The sequence below is a fragment of the Equus asinus genome, chromosome 2 (genome assembly GCF_041296235.1).
Source record: "Equus asinus isolate D_3611 breed Donkey chromosome 2, EquAss-T2T_v2, whole genome shotgun sequence".
Classification (NCBI taxonomy): Eukaryota; Metazoa; Chordata; class Mammalia; order Perissodactyla; family Equidae; genus Equus; species Equus asinus.
Window position 1 is genome coordinate 143,689,075 of NC_091791.1, and position 15,983 is coordinate 143,705,057.

Here is a 15,983-nt window from a genome sequence, read left to right on the forward strand (position 1 = left end):
GATAATCATCAAATTAATAACTATTGATACCTCTGTGGAGTGAAATTGGATGAGAGAAAAAGAGAAGACTTTCACTATGTTATAAATTTGGTAATGCTCAATGTTTTTATAATAAACATGTGCCATTTTTGCTATTTAAAATAATTTTAAGAGATACTACTAATTATGTTTATTAAAAATTAGTTTAACTCATTGAATTTGATTTTTTATTATATCAAAGCTAGTCTTCTTATACAACCAAAAAGGTGCTAAAATCACTGATGATAATCTCTCCTTATGCTCACTTGAACTATAAAACTCTTTCTAACTTCTAGCTTAGAATCAGCTTTTTCACCAGGAACAATACAATTCATATTTCTGGGTGTTAGTGGGGAGAACTCTGCCACCAGAACAGGCTACAATAGGCAATAATAGGTTACCAGCATTTTATAGTCCAGTTTTCCACTGACACAGAGATGGCTTCTGTGTTCTTGCTGCTTAGCTTTAAAAAGGGAAGCCTTTATTTTATTGGATTTTCCTTAGTAACCAAGGTCTTTCCTCCACTACTTCTAGTTGTATCACTTACTCGCTTGGTGATCTTGAACAACTCACTAAATTGTTCATACAACACTTGTAAAATAGTAATAAAAGCAAAATATTAATAAAGATAAAATGGTAATAAACAGTGATAATGCCATAACTCATATGTTTGAGAATGAGGATTAAATGCAGTAATATATGTAGATTGTTAAAACCACTGCAGGGGAAGGCCCCATGGCCGAGTGGTTAAGTTCGCGGGCTCCGCTTTGGAGGCCCAGGGTTTCGCCGGTTCAGATCCCAGGCACGGACACGGCACCGCTCATCAGGCCATGCTGGGGTGGCGTCCCACATGCCACAACTAGAAGGACCCACAACTAAAACATACAACTACGTATTGGGGGTTTTTGGGGAGTAAAAGCAAGAGAAAAGAAAAGAAGATTGGAAACAGTTGTTAGCTCAGGTGCCAATCTTTAAAAAAAACCAATGCACATGAGTAAGAAGGATGTGTTAAACTCAATGATGAACAAATTATACTTAAGGTCATGCACTTCACCTTAAAGTTACCTTTAGTTTAGATCACAGAATACAGGAAAATAGTAAATGTGGGGCAGAGATCAAGAAAGAGGAAAGAAAGAAGAGAAGGAAAGGAGAAAAGATAAGAGGGAAGACAGTGTGCATGGCAGGGGGAGATTACATTTAAGATCCTGTCCACACTGATCCTATGAGAAAGGAGTTAATACAGTTTCCATCATTGCCCACCAAATGCCAATTGACACCCTCTAGGGCAAGGGCTATGATAATCACAGTGACAGTCAAAGATCAAGAATTGGGGCCACAAAAAGGAATCATTGGCAGCACGCTCTTATGAACTGCAAGAAACTGCAGAATTGAGAAGGGGAAAAGAGCAATTAATTTGTTTTTCCTTCTTCTCAATAACCATCTTCAGAAAATGAACCAAATACTCTCTCAATGTAACTTCTCGCTTCCCTCCTACCCTCTTTCCACATTCTTCCCACTCCCTGCCAGCTCATGCTTGACCTCTCACATCCCAAACACCAAATATATGGGTAAAGGATTATGTGAGTGGGTTTCTAGAAGGATTTTTCCAGTTCCATTTGCTCCAATCTAAGGCTCTGATTCCAAGCAGTTTCTACTTTATCCCCTCTCTGAACAGAATTAATAATGGCATGAAGTGTACATTAATAAATGTCTTTTCACCACATTACATGGCAATTATACTAACTAGCTGCCTTTCAGTGTTTTGAAATGTTTTGACTCCCTTATAATGTGACTTTAATAACTATGTAAAGAAACACATTCAGTTGTGATAATGGTTGAGAAAGTGATTTATAAACTGCAATGTGTTATATAAATGAGTTGTATGTTTTCTTCCTATCAATAATGATTTTTCTTTATGTTTTCCTTCTCATGAAACATAATTCAAATTCCCAAACACACCTAGAATCTTGAGCAACCCTATATACTCACAAATTCAGGAATCAGTTACACACATATATTTTCTTGGGCCTCACACTTCACCCCATGCTTGTCTCATCAGAACAGAGGTATCCAAGGACCCAGACCAAACCTGAGCATTACAGAATAATGAGCCCAAGTTAGAAGACACGGATCCAAAATTCATCTCTGTCTCATCTGAGTCTCAGACAGACTGACTGAGACAGACTCGTCTGAGTCTGTCATTTAATTTCGTTGAACCTATGTATGGTTATATAGAATTGTAATGCAATAAAAGTGTTCTCTTAATCTTCACAGATAGCCTCAAAAAAGTTCTTTATCAGTTGTGTTTCTTTATAATTTTACAATTTCATCATTACTATAAGAAGTTTATATAAACATATACTTTCATGAACTTATCCATCAAGTAATAACAAAGATTTTATTGCAAACCTGAACCTTAAAAACATCTGCCCTAATGGCCTCATCTCATGAATAGAGAAGTGTTTGGTGAATACTATGAAGCTCTACACATGTAATCTATTTTCATAATATTTATGGAGAGGCTTCCTAACCAGGAGAGGTGTGAGAGAGATTAAATAAGAAAAAACGGTAAAGACTGTAAATATCAGTAGATAAGTAAATCATTGACTTTCCAAGAAAGAGGTCAAGTTAATGGATATTAGTTAAAATCCAAAGGAACTAACTAGGCTCAACGATGAGGAGGTCAGAGGAAGTCATCAACAAAGGCAATAGCAGACAAGTAATTCCGAAGCTGAGATCTGATTCTAGGGAAGAAGCTCTTTGATTTCAGCCCTTTCTCATATAGATGAGTGGATTAAGCTGACCCTAACTGTATCCAGGAAACTAGCTAAAAATAGCCAATATTTATGTGGTGCTTACCAGGAGCCAGATATAATGCCAGCAGTTATACCCAAACTTTACATGAATTACCTCATTTTATTCTCAAGAAATCAAATGAGGTATAGGAACAAGTACTTCTCTGATATTATACATGAGGAAATGGAAGCACAGAACGATTCAGAATGATCCCCAAGGTCATTGTCTAATAGTTAGCAGCGTCAGAATTTGAACCCAAGATCTATGACTTACCATGCTCTACTGCTTATATGATTGGATCGTTCCATATTTATAACACACTATGAGGTGAGGCTTACGATTAATTCCATTAATGTAACTAAAGTTAAGCAACTTACCTAGGTCCAGAAGTATATGGCAGAGCTTGATTTCCATTGCAGGATCGTCTTACCTCAAACCTCATGTTCTTAATAACTAATACTTTTTGGCAGGAGGAAATAAGAGGCCTGTCCCAGTCCATCTAGAGGTGATGCCAGTATTTGAAACTTTTTCAATGTATTCCTAGAGAGTATTATCTTCAGATCAGAAACCCTATATCACTGGATAAGACACTCCCAACCCTCCCCAAGGAGTTCCTCTCCAGCTATTTAAGTGTCTCCCTAGGAAAAAGGAGCCTTTTAGACTATAGACATTGCAAATGGGACAAAAACATCAGGAGAGCTACAGAAATATTTGGAAAGTCAATGATGACATATAATCGACAAAATGGATATAATTTTATAGGCTAAATTAAGTGAAATGTGTTCTAATTCAACATTCGTTCTACTACATAGTCAATATTTTCATGGTTTATTTATTTCTTACTTCTTTGCATAATTATATTAAAAGGAGTTTACTGAGTTTAATAAAATCTGAGATATAAAAGTATAATATATACATCTTGACTCAGGTTCAGTTAATCATCTTGTTATGGAACAAACAATTATCTAAATTATCTAAAGGATATATACTCTGTAATTTTTAAGGAATCTGATATTTAGATACAGGGGGTAAAATATGATTTTACTAAGTACACTTTAATTATTTTAATCCAAAATTGGTCTGATAACGTATTGAATGTATGGAAATTGAAAAAGAACTCTGAGAAGGCACCAAAAGAGTATTGCATGAAAACTATCAAGCAAACTTTCTAAAGGTAGAACTTTCTGATTATGGGCCAAAGGTATGTTATCTCTGCAAGTGGATGGTTGACGGTTAATCGGTAATATTCATAGACTAACTAATTTCCACTAGAGATCAGAAAACTGGTATACTTTCCTTATATCCAATGGAGTTGTTAAATTAAAGACTACAGGCCTAAAAATGCAAATTGTAGTGCTTCTGTTTATTTCTATGTTTCCAAGACAAGGCAGAGCTACGTAATTAATCTTTTTTAATGGAACCTTAAGGCAATATAAAGATTAATAATGAATCATACTAAATCCCTGTCCTGTAATACAGCTGTATTGTCTTTCAGACTATTAAAAACAATTCTTTGTATTTATTTAGTTAGCAAATGGTAAACATACAATAATCTATTTTTCTTTTTTTACTTAACGTTACATATTTTACGTATATTTTTAACACAATTTTCCTGATGATCATTGTATTTTATTCACCTGTTACATATGAAGATATGCTATTCAGGATATTTTCTTTTTCACATTCTCTCTTTTTATTTCCATTATTGTCAATACTGAATGAGTATTTATATCTGTGTAATTGATTATTCACTCCCCATATCCAATTAATCATCAATTCTTAAAGATTTTTTTGTTTCCGTATTTCATCAAAACTAAGACACCATCTGTCATAAGATACAGCATTATTTTATATATCATTATGAAATGAATCAGATTAATCTTTGACACCAAGCTTTCTTTGCAATTAGAATTTAAATTTTATACTTATTGCAAGGGCTCTCTTAAACTGACTTCATCTAGGATATAGATTTGTGATATATCAATCATATTTTTCTATCCATGAAAAGGAAAAAATAAACTAAATAAACTGTTAGTCTTTGAACTTCTCATTCAGAGTCCAACTTGTCAGAATCATTCTTCAACTCAGAATTACCAATGTCTGAGACTTTTTCCAAATTTTGTCCTTTAAGCCATCCAGAGCATCAGTGATTCAGCATTATGCAAAATATGTCTCTTTTGTTCCAAGAAACAGACAACTATGATGCAGATTTTGATGCTGGTGGGCTCTCAACCTTATCAAAACATCAAAGTAGACAAACAGGCAGGCAATGAAACTCTTACAAGTGCTGCTTGGCTACCAATGTTTTTAAGACACCACCTCTTAATGCATTATTAAGATGCATCTCAGTTTGTTAGAATATATAAAAACGTATGTTGTAGAATTGACAAATATGGTATTTTGGGCATCTGTATCCCTCCTGAAACTCCTCCATTGACAGTGCCTATTCTAGGCCTTACTCTCTTAGATAATCTCTTTGATTTTTTGCCACTCCATTTTTTACATTGCCAATAGAGTGATTTTTCTAGAACACAAATCCAAAGATGTCATTTTCATACTCAATATCCCTCATTGCTTACAGGATATAGAGCAAACTCCCTTATATCCCAATATGGTATGGTTGCTCCTCCAGTTTCACCTCTTTTGTCTTCTCCCTCTACTTCCTTGTTCCACTTATCCTGAACTCCTTGTAGATCCTCGAGGACATCACACTGTTCCCCACCTGTCTGTTTTTGGTCTGCTATTCCCTCTACTGGTACTGGCCTCCTCACTGAGTAGCATGAGGTAACACCTACCTACCTCTCAAATGAAATTTGAACATAGCACTCATTAATCCATAAGATGGATGTAAATACCTCCTCCTCATCTCAACCAAAGGTGCTTTGCTGTAACTGCAACATCAGGGATTCTCAGTGGGAGGGGCTGGGGAGTGAGCGGGGTGGAAAGGGGAGAATCATGCCTTCCCCCTGACAAATGGGCTTCTCAGCAGCTGTGTGGGTTAAACCATAAATATTTGTTACTTACAGAAGGATATCCTACTTTTTTGTTCTGGGGCAGAAAAAACGTTTGAGAACAGTTGTTCTGTCTTCTGTCATAACGCTTGTAAAACTGCATTCTGTTTGTTTATTTACATGGATGTCCCCACCAGAATATATGTTCAAAAAAATTAGAAATAAATCTTACTCATCTCTACTTCCCTAGAGCCAACTCTGGCATGTAGCAGGGAAGAATGAAAAGTGTAGGTTCAAGTTAATAGTCCTTGACATCAGAGAGATTGGACATTAAATAAACTATGATCTTGGTTTAAAATGTAAGATCCTTATCTCTGAAATAATACCAGGAAAAAGTAAAACAGAAGCCTGAGGACCAGGAAGAAAATCAGGGACTTCACACTAAAGTGGATTAGCAGGCAAAAGACTTAGTCACTGGAAGAAGATAAGAGCCTAATTACTAGACCAATAAATATTTTTTAACCTCCATAAATCTCAGTTATCTCACATGGAAAATGAAAAAATTAGTTTCCTTGCAGCATTGTTGGGAGTACTGATTGAGATAATGAATGTAAGCAGATAATACATTATTGGTAGCAATTATTTTATTATAGAATTGTGTAGACAGGAACATTATTGAAGTTGATGGAATGTATGCTCGCCCACTGCAGCCCTAAGTTATTTATGTTCCTCCACACTACGGAATAGATTACTCACAGAGTCTCTGGCAGACATGAACTTGTAGGTAGCTATCTACCCAAAGATTAAAGGAAGAGAAGGGCAGAAAGCCAAAGTTGTGATTGCACCTTATGTTGTATTCTGAGCTCTATTAAGTTCCTCTTCTGACTCAGCTTTAGTCTAGACTTCTTTCCTCTGCTGATCCTGTCTTGGTTAGCATCTCAGCCCTGATGATGCATCTTGGCTGAGCTTATTCCCTGCCTAACCCTTATCTACAATCCTGGTCCCAGTTATTTAGCTTCATGTTGGATAAAGGTCCCACAGATGCCCCAACTAACTTCATTTTTTTCTGTTAGCTCTCATCTTGAAAAACACTGCTTTTATCCTCTCAAATAATTTTCTAAGCTCTGTCTTAAAACAGGAAATAAAATTCAAAGCATAAATCTCCTCCCCAGTACTAATCACTGCAGACTCTTCCATCTTCTCTTCATTACTTCCTGGATTCTCTTAACTGTGGCCATTAAGAAGGATGTTTGTCTTTATTGGAAATGGCATATAGTCCTTTAAACAACCCTTGATGATCTCTTTGGAGGGATCTACATTAGACACTGACATGCCATCTCTCAATAAAACCAGAAGAGCCATATTTCCTTTTGCCTTGGAGTGATCACTAGTTCCTTGGTTGAGCATGACATGAAATAATTGGCTTGAGTTTTGAGGCCATGGTTGCATGAAAAATAATAAAATTATGTGCAGTGGAACAATACTATTCATGTCCGAGAGGCAAAATGAAAATGAAGCAAATAGAGTACAGCATATTCATATTTTCCATCTCTTGCTCATTCTGGGTATGTATTAATAAAATAGTGAACTGGCATGTTGAATTACCCACCGTTTTTAAATGGTTTCTTTTCTCTTTCTGTGTTTTGCTTTCACTCTCTTGCTCTTTCTCTAGTTCATACAGTAAATTTGTATAGAAAGGGACTCCACTGAAGTAGGCAAGGAGCATGTTTGTTGTGCTGAATGCCTGGAACACAGCGGGTATCAAGAAATAGTTTTTGAATGTTCTTGAACATAGCTACAAACCTGTCAGCACTTTCAAGCCAAGACATCCATTTCAGAACAAATTATTTTCACTGCAAATGTTTTTTGGATGTCTCCTTTTGATTTCTCTGTTTTTTATGCTATCACCATTTGCCCAGTTGCAGAAGTTTAAAATCCTAAATAACAGCTAATCCAAGCTGAAAAACTCAAGCAAGTTAAGAAATGATATATTCCAATATTCAGTCTTGTATTTTAGGTATGTGAAAACTGAGCAGCACAGAATTTAAATGCTTGCCCAAGATACCCAGATTATGGCAGCAGGCTAGAGATACTCGGGGTTCCAGACCATCACTGCCGTCCTTTCCCTCTCCGTTTCTTCCCATTTTCCTTCACGGTCACAGTTTGTCTGTCCAGCTCTCATTTGCAACTTTGTCTATATTTGGGTCACTACAATTTTGTTGTGATGTTTACTGTGTTATGCCTGGAATTCTTTTTATTGCCTTTATAATTAACAATTTGCCCATCTCCAGTTTATCCCATCTTCAGTTCATCTTGAACAAAACTGCTCCATCCATCTTCCTATATTTATGTAGCCAGGAGACTAACATGATGAAATGATGTTTTAAGAAGTCCAGTCTGGCAGTGCTATCAGATGGATTAGAGGACGGAGAAAGGAGACAGAGAGACGGTCTAAAAGATTGAAGTAATCCTGAATTCCTTAATGGATTCCTTAATGAGGGTCTTGACTGAGGTGGTTTCACCACTTTCTCTTTCAACCCTTTCATTCCACCTATGAACTCTGCTAAAATTCTCAATTCAAACTGCTATAATATTTTAAAGAGTAAATGGCCTGATTGTCAAGCAGAGCCTTTGTATGCCACTAAATTACTTTCTCCTTTCCTCGCCATTTGACCTCGTACCGCTCCGCAATGCTCTTTAACACTTTAAGCAGGCTTTTTCTTTCAAACATTTTATCCTTTGAAACATGGTTTCAGAAGTGCTGACTACCTCATTATTCATCTTTACATTATTTTTAAAAAGCTAATGTTTTTACTATTTTTATGTTTTTAAAGAGATAAAGGGGATGTGAAAGATTTACCATCCTGGCAGTAAAGGGGATTGCGAGTTATATTTCCAAGGATTAAAAATATTTCCCATAGCAAAACAACCAAATGGTTATAGGTTTTAGTAAACTGAGTTGCAGAAGTGAAAACCTAAAATGCAGCTGTTAAACATTGCCCTGAAGATATCTCAATGTTAGACTTGAGGGGCAATGTCAGCTGTAACTTCTAACTCAATTACAGTATGTACCTTTTAGGGCTCACTTCCTTAATAGATTGTTTATCAAGTAGACAAGATAGCCTTTTCTAGGGCTTGCAATTCCCTATACCAAAAACCTTTCTTATCCCTCCCATAACATTATTTGCACCTAAATTAACCTCATACATTATCTCATGCTACAGAACAGAAAACAAATTAAAAATACAGCCTTCAACCTTTCTCATAATTAAGCATTTGGTATTGTTTGAAAAAAAATTTTTCCTTTAGTTAAAATTCATGCTACATAGGGTCTCAATTTAGAGTGTTAATAAATCCTAAACCATGATTTTGCGGCTCAAAGCTGTAGTAAATATGAAATTGTGTGCACCATGTGTTCCTTGGTTTGAAGCTAATTTTCTTAGTAATCTCTGTCTGGAAAATCTCAGCATCCATTTATACATAGTTTATAAAGTATAATCATTCATAAGTTAATGAAAAACCAGCTTCTTAATGTTTTACTTAAATTCCCTAAATAGAATCAAACATCTGATAGCAAAGAAACTACACTTCTCGAAGCTAAAACCTCAGAGTCCTTTTAATTATACTGCTCTTTAGACGTATGATGCATATTTAATCCCTGGAATTTTTAACAATCCCTCTCCTATAACTAGTGAAGATTAGCAGTACCTGGCAGCAGAGACTAAAGCCATTTGGTGGTTGCCAGACTTTCACAGCCCAAGACCCTCTTATTCTTAGACAATGTTTCTTGAATCCTTTTGTTACAGCTTCCCTGCTCCATGCTAACAGAAACACAAAACATGACCCAGAATTTAGCTCAAATAAAGACACATCCAATCGAGTGGTCTAGCTTTGACAGGCAGTACCAACAAAGGCCTTGAGGCCCTGCTCACCACAAGGAAAAAGAATAAAGAACGAAGGAAACTCATGCTTTGTATAACTCAGGAAATATCCCGTTCTCAGACAAGACAACCGAGTCAAGCCCTGGTTACATGCTATCTCATGGTTATCTCATTTTAAGGGGTATTACAGAATTCTTAGAGTAGGATTAACATCTAATTTTAGAAAAACAATAAATATATACCAAGTACTGTTTTAATAATATGCCAACCAGGGGCTGGATGTTGGAGGGATTCCAAATGAGCCAAATATGCAGCGATAAAATATAATAATATTGTAGTATCAATTATATTTTTAAAAAATGTCTCCCTGTCCACTGATTGCTGTCTGTTACTTCTGTCCCTCAGTAGCTCTGTCGGAGCTTTGACTCTCTGGCTGTATGACCTCAATTCTTATGACTGGCAGACTTCTGGCACCACTGGACTAGAGGACATTCTCATGCCTCCAAACGTTTTGAGCATAACTACTTGTTACACTTGGCAGGTTATGAAGTGGTTTCCCTCACCTATCCGTCTGCTGCAAAATCCTTCCTCTGCAACTCACGAAGGTTCTCGAGGAGTGACTGCCCCGAGGTGTGTAAGTAAGCAGAAGCTTATGAAGTTAATAAAACTCAACCACATGATCTGAAATAACTTTATTTAATAGCCAAGGACCAATCCTACCATGCTACCGTTGCACTCAATTTATTCCTTTTATAATGCACAGTTAAGCATCATGCGATAATTATTTGTTCACATCTGACTTCCCCCCAGATTATGGACTCCTCAAAAACAGGAACTATAAACAATTTGTTTTTCATTCCTAGTATTTAGTATAGGATTTTACACATATTAGTATTAGTATGCACATTACTTAGTAAATAAATAGTAAAATTAATGATTGGAAGAATTCTTTTCAGTTATTTTTTTAGGTACTCCTTTCTAAAGTAAATAAACATTTACACGTAGAATCTTGAGTAATTAGAAATTAAAAAATTGTTCCCATTATCTTGTCTGAATCAGGCTTAGAACAAAGATTATTATTCTAACAGGTATGCTTTGCTGAAAATTGAAAAACAAATCAATTCATTATTTCTCTAATTCAAAATGTTGCTCTTCCTGTACTTAGCATAGGAACATTTTACTTACTCAGTGTAATCAGGGGTTAGACAGAGAATAAGTATTATTTTCTCCTAATGGATATGACTTGCAATTTCAGGTACACCTACCAGTACAGAAATGGAGCTTTTGAAAAACACATACCTGACCAAAAGGTGATTATAGTTATTTAAACAAAGATAAATCCATCTATATTTAGCTTAATGTGTAATCAACTCTGCTAGCAGACTGTCAAACTAGTATTCTAGAAACAGTTTTTAAAACCAGTATTTAAAACAAACAAACAAACAAACATAGATCTAATTAGAATGGAAGGGAGAGTGAGGGAACCAAGCTATGTAGATTTGGAGAATTTGGCTGTGCTGACTGCAGAAGCAGAAAGAAAGAAGACCTTGTTTATTCTGCTCAGCTGCTGTGAGGGTCACTTTATCGTGTGCATAATGAGCAGTCTTCTTTCAATGTGTGTTGGTGTTGGAGCTGGTTTCCAAGGACTGTATATGATTCTCTGGATTTGGGCAAGAATCATCTGGCCAGTGGTATATAAGTATAGTTACTTGAAATGGGCACGTTTCTGAATATGATCATTAACACAAAAATGATACAAAGATCTACCTGAATTTTTCCTTTGGGTGCATGCCTGCCTGGCATTTCTCTAATCACATCGATCTCTCCTCAGTAGTTTGGCACAATGAGAGCTTAGCCATTTACCTTTTTGTGATTATTTCACCATGGGAGATGAAGTAAAGAGGATACATTTCAAGTTTGTTTGTAAACTGCAAGCAATATGATAATGGAAAAAATGTAGCAACCTTCTAGCAGTCAGCAAGTGCTGGTCAGAGAATATGTTAGTTCCTGGAATCATAACTTGGTCATTTTGCCTCCCCATGCAAGCTAAAGCATTTGAGCCAATGAAAACTAGGACCTCATATAAAATAAACAGGTCTTAGGAGTGAATAAGCCAATGAGAAGTAATCTACTGGCTCTTACCTTATAACCTGGGGGTAATATATGAGAGAAGAGCAGACTTTTGCCACTGATCTTAATAGTGTTGTAGGGAATGGGAGCTCAGGTTGTGTCCTGACCTGAATTCTGCTCACAGACTAGGCAGCTGTCAAGCAAACTCATTTCTTTTGATTTTCTTTAGAAAAGGCAACTAAGACTAGATCTGCCAAATATGGTATATCCCAAGAAGTCCTACTAGCACTGCATTCATTACCCTTTTTAAATCGAGGGAGAACACTGGGACAAAGCGTGGAAGTTGGGGGAATGGGTATTTGGTATTATTACTTCCATTTTGTCCAATGCAACCAGTTGTACACTGGAGCTGGCCTCATGGCTCTGGAGAGCAGATTGTGCATATCTTTACCCAATTCCACATTCACAGATGACACATTGATCGCCTGAAATTGGCCATGGTAGGATAACTTAGACCAAGAAAACAGGCAAAACTACAAATTAGGACCTTTTTTACTGGAAAGCCAGTTATAAAACATTTACGAGCACACCACTAATCATGACTCTTGCTAATAAAGGGACTCCTATAATTTGTTACTTTATTAACTAAACTAACTCTTTTGTTTCACTTGATCTCTATCTTTGATTGATGTGGGCCCTTAGTATCTTTCTGCATATCTTAGTACAAATATTTGAGTTCTTAATCAGTATCTTTTTTAGAAACTCAATTGAAAAGGAAGTCAGCATAGAGTACACATAAATAGTCATGCAATTTACGTCAGTGACCTTATGATTCTCTGGTCATATGAATTCACTTCAGCATTTACTGAGCTCCTACTACGTGCCCAGACTACTAAGTGCTGTGGAGTGTTGGGAGACAATTCTTCATGGGTCTTTTGCATTTCTATACACCTTATGAGTGGAGGCACTGGCTCTGTTCCAGAATAACTTTTCACAATGTTCATAGAGTGCACATAAAGATAGTGTCCTCCTCTGGAGTAGAGGACAAACTTGTGTGCTGGTCAATATAGTAAATGTAATCTCTTCTTCTTGGGCAAAATTTGGCCTGGTTTGCTTTTAAAAGATTGGGATTTCCTAAGCTCAGAAACTGATGCAAATCCACTGTATAATTTGCATCCATCTAGGTCTGCCTCCACATTGTCCCTGTGGGGTTTAGCAGACAAGAGAAACTAATGCAAACACGAAGTTCATGCTACCTGCTGTGTAATGAGTAATAAGGTCCTTTCTCTGACCCTGTAGTCCCATGCCTTCTGCTAGCAACTATGAAACTGTGGTAGGCTAACTTGTCAGCTAGTAAGTAGAGTAAAATATCAGATCTTTCACAGTTCCTGACATAGAGGACATAAAATAAGTTTATTCCTGGCCTTAAAGAGACATATAAAATGTTGAGGAGATATGCGATGATGTATGAATGCATGCAATTACAAAGCATTGAATTGCGTATAACCAAAATATATAAAGCTATATTAAGTAGTTCAAAGAGGAAAGATGTGTAGCATAAATGCTTGAATCACTCATCATGAAAAAACTCTATGGTACAGCACTACATTTCATTACAAAAATAAATATTTTATGCCACACAACCCTCATTCATGATCATGCTTGTTAGGTAGAAGCATCAATCATCTAATTAGTGACAAAGCAACTGATTTAAAGAACCAAGATACAAACGACTTTCAACAAAAGCACTGATGAGAAAAATTAACACTTGTTTTGCTAGAAAAAAAAAATTGTAGTTTAGTAAATTTTGCTTTCTTAACAAATGATATGAAACATTTCTTTACTCTGTTGAACACCAACTGTATGTCAGATAGTGCTGTAAGCTTTTTTATAAGTATTCTTTGTAACACTCACAATAACTTTTCAGGTAGGAATTATTATTTATATTTTATAGAAGAGGAAATTGTGGTTCAGAGAAGTTAAATAATTTGTTCAAAATTAATACAACAACTAAATAACAGAAAATTGATTCAAATATTATTAGTCAAGTAATTATGAAACACAGTGTCTTACACATACCTTTAATAAAATAAACATATACTGATTAACATGTGCCAGACTCTTCAGTCTATCTCTGGACCATTTAGGATAGTTTATAATTGGAGCATAGAATTGGGCTCCAGGTTGCCCATAATCTCCTCTCAGCTACCAAATAAGGTTAATAAGGAACTTCAAATGGGAGAGCTAACAAAAACATTTTCCCCATCTTTGGGTTTCTAGGGCATTTACCCCACTATAATTTCCATTCTACCCTGAAACCCTCTCTCCTCGGGCACTTAAGTCTCCATACAGCTAAACATTTAGAGTGGAGGGGGACAGGGGCAGAGGAACTTGAGGACAAGGGTTGAAGATGCAGGATCCCAGGGACACTTGGTTTCAGTACAAGAGCCCTAAGCCATGAGGAGGGCAAGGGCAAGGTGTTCAAGTCCAGGGACTTGCCTTGTTAACCATGGGTTTGCTTTCATAAAGAAAAATCTCATTCTCTCTAGGAGACACAATCACATAGAGCAAGAGTCCTTGCTCTGTTTGGGTTTGACTGTGTAGACAAACACTGATAAGCATAAAAATATTTAGGACCAAACAAGTAAACAAGTAGAAAACCAAAAAGCAATTTCATTTTTTCCTTGAAAAGCAAATACAAGAACTTAAAACTACTATAGTGTAGGGCTATTTATTGCAGATAAGTTTTTGTTTAAATCTCATCTTTTCAATGAGACTTTTTTAACCTTGCCACTCTATCTAATACTACAACAGGTGAACTGCCCCTACTCCCCCACCGAAACTCACCTCCACATCGGCACTCCCAAACCCCTTTAGCCTGCTTTATTTTTTTCTATTTCCATAGTTCTTATGACCATCTTACACATTACATAATTTATTTATGTTTATTTGTTATCTGTCACCCGTGCTAGAATTCAAGCTTCTCAAGGAACAGGGATCTTCGTTTTGCTTCCAAGTGCTTTGAACAATGCCTAGTGTATAGTTGCTCAATAAATACTATGGGAATGAATGAAAGCGTAAACAACCATTAGCTGTTCAATAATAATTATTATTTATTTAGCTTTTACTATGTGCCAGGTATTGTTATAGCTGCTTTACACACATTAACTCATTTAATCCATACAATAAATCTACGAGATGGAACTACTCTTATCCTTAACTTATAAAATCCTTATTTTACAAGTTGGCATATTAAAGTACTGAGACGTTAAGTATCTTGCTCGAAAATCACACAACTAGTAACTACAGAGCTGAGTTTTGAACGTGGGGAGTCTGGTTTCAGAGTCAATCTTCTTAACCACTACATCAGTAATTGTAGTCATTGTATTCATAATAGTCACATGAGTCATTTCAAGAAAAGACAAATATGTTCTATTTTAAGAAGACATAGATGTATATAATACTTTTTAGAAACATATTTAATCAAAATTATTCTAATAATTAATTATTTAGGTATCTTTAATGGGAACTTCAGTTATCTAGATAATTAATTTATGTAGATTATTGTATTCCCTCAAATATTTCGTTAGTTGTTGAATTCTGTTGAACATATTTCTATTTCCACAATTTCTTCCTCTCTCTTTCTCCCCTAATCCTTCTCCCTGTCCTTCCCCATTCATGTCCTTCTGCTTCTCTAATTCGTTATGATTGCCTCCATCATCATCACTATCATCACCGTCATCATCACCATCACCATTAACAAGGTGTCACTGCTACATTAAATTGGCTCCTGCACTGTAGGAGAATGCTTACTCTCCAAAATTGTAAGATCCAAGATTTTAGTCATAACTTTTATTTAGGGCCCAAAGTTACTCTTGCTACTTCATATACCTTGGGTTTTATTTTCCATTAGAAGTGTGATATATTTTAACAATCCCAACACAATACTTTGTTTTGGGAGTTATATATGTAACCAGAGGTCACCACGTTATAAACTTCTGACATTCATGAACTATGTTCTTGCCATAGCAATTTCATAAGCCAAGAGCTCTTACCTTGCAGTTTCTCTCACCTTGCAGTTTCACTTGCTGTAATTTTCCAGTTTGTGATCTTTTGACCACATTAAAAGCTGACTCCTTATATGCACATAAGTACATCTATAAGAAACACCATGAGGCTCCCATTTTTACATTACACTCAGTGACAAGCACCACACGTGCCTTTAACACAATTTACTGTCTGGTCTAAACAGAATCGTGTCTGACAG

At 36.1% G+C, this 15,983-nt stretch overlaps 1 protein-coding gene across 1 annotated transcript in view; it reads right to left on the minus strand.

Annotated features, from left to right (window-relative positions):
• UNC13C (unc-13 homolog C) overlaps positions 1–15,983 on the minus strand; it is a 565,722-nt gene that overhangs the window by 359,241 nt on the left and 190,498 nt on the right.